This window comes from Somniosus microcephalus, chromosome 31 (assembly GCF_052327205.1).
Source record: "Somniosus microcephalus isolate GS21.2 chromosome 31, FLI_Smic_1.0, whole genome shotgun sequence".
In the NCBI taxonomy this organism is placed as follows: Eukaryota; Metazoa; Chordata; class Chondrichthyes; order Squaliformes; family Somniosidae; genus Somniosus; species Somniosus microcephalus.
In genome coordinates, this window is record NC_141017.1 from 13285969 (window position 1) to 13292810 (window position 6842).

Here is a 6842-nt window from a genome sequence, read left to right on the forward strand (position 1 = left end):
AAGTACTGTCAGTCCCATTCCCCCGCTCTATCCCCGTAGCCCTGCAAGTTTATTTCCCTCAAGTGCCTATCCAGTCTCCCCTTGAAAACATCGAGTGTCTCCGCTTCCACCACTTCCGTCGGCAGCGAGTTCCAGGTCCTCACCACTCGCTGTGTAAAAAAGTTTTCCCTCACACCCCACCCCCCCCCCCACCGTAGCTCTTGCCCAAAACCTTAAATCTGTGCCGACTTGTCCTTGTACCATCAACTAGTGGGAACGGCCTTTCCCCGTCAATGGTGGGCGATATGGAGGCTTTGGAAAAGGTGCAGAGATGAATTCACAGTTTGAAGCATCTTAGTTATCAAGATAGGCTAACAGAGCTGGGACTCCACACTTCAGAGAAGCGTAGACTTACAGGTGATCTGATTTGAGGTTTATAAGATAATGAAGGAAATGGATTGTGTTCCAGTTGACAGTTTGTGCCAATTAAATAGGTCAGGCAGGACCAGGGGTCACAAATTTAAGTTGTACAAGGCCAGATCGAGGTTAGAGGTCTGGAGGTGGTTCCTTTAGAAACATAGAAGATAGGAGCAGGAGTAGGCCATTCGGCCCCTCTAGCCTGCTCCGCCATTCAATGCGATCATGGCTGATCATCCAAATTCAGTACCCTGTCCCTGCCTTCTCCCCATACCCCTTGATCCCTTTAGCCTTAAGAAATATATCCAACTCCTTCTTGAATATATTTAATGAATTGGCCTCCACTGCCTTTCCCAGAGAATAGTGGATCCGTTGAACATGTTCCTGGCTCGTGCGGTGGATGCCGATTTACTGAATTCCTTCAAGCGAGAGCTGGACGTGTTTCTGGCCGGGGGTGGAGATCGCCTTGTACAAGAGGTAGGTGCTGCTGGGAACTCAGGGCCAGAGCGGTCTCCTGGACTAGCATCAATCGCCTAAGGGAGAAATCAGAGAGGATTCTCCCACCCCCCCAAATTGGCCTGAGTTCATACCTGGTTTGTCGCCGGGGTGGGGAGTGTATATATTGTGAAGCACCAGGTATCGCAGTTGTGTGGGGGACAGGCTGGATGGACCAGAGGGTCTTTTCCTGTCTGTCATTGTACATTGAACAAGGGTCCTGCCCCTTTAAACGTAGACACATTATTGGAAAAGCTTTTGGCTGCTGTGCCAGGATTGGGAAGAATGTGTCCAGAGGGAATCTCGGAACGGAAAGCTCCCCAGGCACCATGCCAGCAACAGCCTGCTAGTACTTCACTCAATGGGCTCTCCACTCATGCAGTGTCCTCTCAGTCTGTCCTCTCAGTCACACTCCACTGGCCCTCTCGTCTCCCCTTAAAAAACAGTTTCTGCACAGTTTCAGCGACGAGCACGAAATGCACAACATTTTAACCCTCACCATACTAAAAGGTCATTTGGCAGAATTATGTGAGCGCTCTCTCTCTCTCCATCCACCCCTGACTGTTGCTCGCGCTCAAGAGAGAGAAAGAGAGAGAGAAAGAGAGAGAGAAAGAGAGAGAGAAAGAGAAAGAGAAAGAGAAAGAGAAAGAGAAAGAGAAAGAGAAAAAGAGAGAGAGAGAGGAGAGAGGAGAGCAACAGTCAGGGGTGGATGGAGAGGGCGAGAGGTGCATAGGGTGGGAAAGCAGAGCGGGATGGAGGGAAACAGGTAAGGATGGGGTAGGTGGGCATTGGCTGAGGGGGAGATTTAGCGATTCCACGATGCCCCATGTGGTCAAATAGCCTGCCACCACATCGTGCCTTAGCTCACACCAAGTCCAGCTACTCTCAGCGGCCTGTGCCCATGAAAGCGAATCCCAGCAATAGTCCCCCGCCCAGGAGAGAGCAGAAAACGGATTCGTTTAAAAAAGAGAAAATGTAGAAGCTTAAAGTGACCACTGCTCACAGGGGGAGAGAGAGACGCGGAGCGAGGGTTAAAATAAAACCACAGGGAAGAAACCGCGCATGCGCGAAAATTTGAATGGGACCGTGCACTAACAACAAATTAGGGGGGACATTGGTCCCCGGTTCATTCCCCGGTCGGTGCGGAGTTGACCAATCTCAGCCAGGGAAGCTGCGGTTGGTGTCAGAGCTCCTGAATCGCCATCCAGTGACCGCCACTGGGAGTGCAAGTGTGTGGCTGAGGGCCCGCCGATAAAGGGAGGCCTCTATCTCCATTCCAATCCACAGTCTATCGCTCCTGATCCCTTTGCTACCTCAGAGCTCAGACCATCACATCTCAGACTGACGGTGTTAGGGAGCAGCGTCTCCAACACTCCGATCCAGCAGGTATTTCTTAAGAGTTCCCAGTTGCATAGACTAGGCTTGTATTCTCTTGAGTATAGAAGATGAAGGGGCAATTTAATCGAGGCATTTAAGATGATTAAAGGAGTTGATCGGGTAGATAGAGAGAAACTATTTCGTCGGGGAGGGAAGAGAGTCCAGAACAAAGGGACATATTGAATTGAATTGAATAATTCAATCTAGGCCATTCAGGGGAGATGTCAAGAAGCACTTCTTCACACAAACGGTAGTGGAAATCTGGAACACTCTCCTCTAAAAGACTGGGAACAATTGATACTTTCGAGACTGAGATCGATAGAGTTTTGTGGGGTATGTGTATCAAGGGATATGGAGCAAAGCCAGGTAAATGAGGATGAGGTGCAGATCAGCCAGGATCTAATTGAACTGAGAGGCTTAATGTCCTCCCCCTGCTCCTATGTCCCCTTGGCTCCCCAAAGCATGGACATCTGGCCTAGATTGAACCCAGGTCGAGTGATTTGAAAGTCACCACGGTGACTTAATCCAAACTACAGAGCGGTTTGGGAGATTATGCTCAAGAGAAACAGTGACACACACACAGACATGAGGCTAAGTCCAGTGAGAACAATGACGTGACTGGCCAACGTATACATAGCAGGCTGCTAACGCCCACACCAGAGCCGGGGGGGGGGGGGGGAGGCTAATGATGTCCTCCCCAGCCCGTCCATCTTACAGGAAAGGAAGGACTTGCATTTCTATAGCGCCTTTCACGACCACTGGATGTCCCAAAGCGCTTTACAGCCAATGAAGTACTTGTGGAAGTGCAGTCAATTCAATTCAATTCAAATCGCTTTATTGGCATGATGACAAGGTACATCTTATGTTGCCAAAGCATCGAAAGCATCACTGTTGTAATGTAGGAAACGCGGCAGCCAATCTGCGCACAGCAAGCTCCCACAAACAGCGATGTGACAACGACCAGATCATCTGTTTGTGATGTTGGTTGAAGGATCAATATGGCCCGGACACCAGCCAGGATTTCGTGCTCAAGTGTCTGGAGTGGAACTTGAAACCATGACCTTCTGACTCAGAGGAGAGAGTGCTACCCACTGAGCCAGGGGCAACAGCATGAAGGATAACTGCAGTACCCCGGGGGGGTGAACAGATGGCCAGCACCACAGACAAGTACTGACCGCGCCCCCACCCCAGCAGTATATGGGGAAAAATAAATAAATCCTTCTGTGGGGGGGGGTGGGGGTGGTTGGAGAGGAGACTGGAGGGGGAGGGGGGGGAGGGGGGGGAGGGGGAGGGGGAAGATGGGGGAGGGAACATATGAACAGGAGAAGGCCATTTAGCCCTTTGAGCCTGTTCCACCATTCAATGAGATCATGGCTGATCTGTGATCCAACTCCATATACCTGCTTTTGCCCCATATCCCTTAATACCTTTGGTTAACAAAAAAATCTATCAATCCGATTTAAAATTAATTGATCTTGTGGGGGGGGGGGGAAAGAGGGTGGAGGAAGGAGGGTGGAGGAAGGGGGGGGAAGGAGGGTGGAGGAAGGGGGGTGGAGGAAGGGGGGGGGGAAAGGGGGGGGGGAAAGGGGGGGGGGAAAGGGGGGGGGGAAAGGGGGGGGGGAAAGGGGGGGGGGAAAGGGGGGGGGGAAAGGGGGGGGGGAAAGGGGGGGGGGGGGGGAAAGAGGGTGGAGGAAGGGGGGGGGGGAGAAAGAGGGTGGAGGAAGGGGGGGGGGAGAAAGAGGGTGAGGGAAGGGGGGGGGGGGGATGAGGTGAAGGTTTTAACACTTCTCTCGGCGAGCCAGGTTCTGAAAGCAGTCCTGTCCCGCGGCGAGCCGGTTGCAGTGGGCAGGTTTGTGTGTTGTTCTGTGTGTTAATGAGGGCGGCGAAGGAGAGGGGGCAGGAACCAGGAACTCCCCGCTGTTCAAAGCGTTTCTCTGCTGGAGACCCCCCTGGGAGCCCAGAGATGGGATTTCTCTTCACGCTGGGATGCTGGTTTGCCTGAACACAGGATGTAAATCCTCGGACCTCCCTCTTACACTTTTAAAGGCGCCACTTCAGTGTGGGTACAACGCGGATTTTAAGTGGGCGTTAACTCTTCCAGGTAACTGGAAAGACCCCCCACCCCCCAAACACAGGCTAGAGTTTGCAAAGTTTTTGCAGTCTAAAATCCAGCTTTAATCCCACAATTTTATAACCAAACCCTAAACTCCGTCGTCTAACTCAGAATAATTTAAGCGATTCCTTGGATCCATTTAAAAATCAAAATAGGTGGGATTCAAGAAACAAAGGGCAAAGCAGTTGGAATTGAAACGGAGCAGATTCACAATGTGCTAAAACACTTGGGTCAGTTTCAGCCTGGTTAATTCCAGTCTCCCTGAATCAAAACTTTTAAACACTCTGCTAGTAGGCAACTTGCTTTCGTTACGCCTCTTAAAACACAAGTAGAATTATCTTCAGGTCCTGAATCAAAACTTTTAAACACTCTGCTAGTAGGCAACTTGCTTTCGTTACGCCTCTTAAAACACAAGTAGAATTATCTTCAGGTAAAAGAATTAAACACACGCGTACACCAAGTTAAAACAAAAAACTTTTGCCCAAAACTTTGAGAAAAGTTACTTACAGCGGCTGCTGATCCGGAGCCGGCTCGCGGTGGTCTGGGACTCAAGGAGCTGCCGCCCCGCCCCCTTTCTCCACAGCTGTCACTCACAACACCAGCGGCCAATCAGGTGGCGCCCAGGCGCCATCTCATTAGCATGGCAGAGCCCGCCCCTTTCGGGTGTCACTCACAGTCCCCTGCATCCCACCTCCTTCAGGTGACCTGTCCCTCACGTTGTCCGCAACCCTCCTCCTTCAGGTGACCTGTCCCTCACATTGTCCGCAACCCATCTCCTTCAGGTGACCTGTCCCTCACATTGACCGCAACCCACCTCCTTCAGGTGACCTGTCCCTCACATTGGCCACAACTCATCTCCTTCAGGTGACCTGTCCCTCACATTGACCGCAACTCATCTCCTTCAGGTGACCTGTCCCTCACATTGGCCGCAACCCACCTCCTCCTTCAGGTGACCTGTCCCTCACATTGTCCGCAACCCACCTCCTTCAGGTGACCTGTCCCTCACATTGTCCGCATCCCATCTCCTTCAGGTGACCTGTCCCTCACATTGACCGCAACCCACCTCCTTCAGGTGACCTGTCCCTCACATTGTCCGCAACCCACCTCCTCCTTCAGGTGACCTGTCCCTCACATTGGCCACAACTCATCTCCTTCAGGTGACCTGTCCCTCACATTGACCGCAACCCACCTCCTTCAGGTGACCTGTCCCTCACATTGGCCACAACTCATCTCCTTCAGGTGACCTGTCCCTCACATTGGCCGCAACCCACCTCCTCCTTCAGGTGACCTGTCCCTCACATTGTCCGCAACCCATCTCCTTCAGGTGACCTGTCCCTCACATTGGCCGCATCCCACCTTCTTCAGGTGATCTGTCCCTCACATTGGCCGCAACCGACCTCCTTCAGGTGACCTGTCCCTCACATTGGCCGCAACCCACCTCCTCCTTCAGGTGACCTGTCCCTCACATTGTCCGCATCCCACCTTCTTCAGGTGATCTGTCCCTCACATTGTCCGCAGCCCACCTCCTTCAGGTGACCTGTCCCTCACATTGGCCGCAACCCACCTCCTCCTTCAGGTGACCTGTCCCTCACATTGTCCGCAGCCCACCTCCTTCAGGTGACCTGTCCCTCACAGTCCCCTACATCCCACCTCCTCCTTCAGGTGATCTGTCCCTCACATTGTCCGCAACCCACCTCCTTCAGGTGACCTGTCCCTCACATTGGCCACAACTCATCTCCTTCAGGTGACCTGTCCCTCACATTGGCCGCAACCCACCTCCTTCAGGTGACCTGTCCCTCACATTGGCCACAACCCACCTCCTCCTTCAGGTGACCTGTCCCTCACATTGGCCGCAACCCACCTTCTTCAGGTGACCTGTCCCTCACATTGGCTGCAACCAACCAGCTCACAGTATTGCCGGGCACTTATTCCTATCATGCTTTCATTAAAAATTATTGACCATTTAAAAAATTCATTTTCGGGTGCAGGCGTCGCTGGCAAGGCCGGCATTTATTGCCCATCTCTAATTGCCCTTGAGAAGGTGGTGGTGAGCCGCCTTCTTGAACCGCTGCAGTCCGTGTGGTAAAGGTGCTCCCACAGCGCTGTTAGGTAGGGAGTTCCAGGATTTTGACCCAGCGATGATGAAGGATCGGCGATATATTTCCAAGTCAGGATGGTGTGTGACTTGGAGGGGAACTTGGAGGTGGTGGTGTTCCCATGCGCCTGCTGCCCTTGTCCTTCTAGGTGGAAGAGGTCGCGGGTTTGGGAGGTGCTGTCGAAGAAGCCTTGGCGAGTTGCTGCAGTGCATCTTGTAGATGGTACACACTGCAGCCCCGGTACGCTGGTGGTGGAGGGAGTGAATGTTTAAGGTAATGGATGGGGTGCCAATCAAGCGGGCTGCTTTGTCCTGGATGGTGTTGAGCTTCTTGAGTGTTGTTGGAGCTGCACTCATCCAGGCAAG

The 6842-nt window shown here is 52.5% G+C and overlaps 1 pseudogene across 1 annotated transcript in view; it reads right to left on the minus strand.

Moving 5' to 3' along the window:
- Positions 1-4961, minus strand: part of LOC147097586 (lysophosphatidic acid receptor 1-A pseudogene) — a 50521-nt pseudogene extending 45560 nt beyond the window's left edge. The window contains exon 1 of the transcript XR_015074309.1: positions 4889-4961. The product of XR_015074309.1 is annotated as a lysophosphatidic acid receptor 1-A pseudogene, transcript variant X1 (transcript). The remainder of the gene's footprint in view (positions 1-4888) is intronic.
- Positions 4962-6842: the final 1881 nt, after the last annotated feature.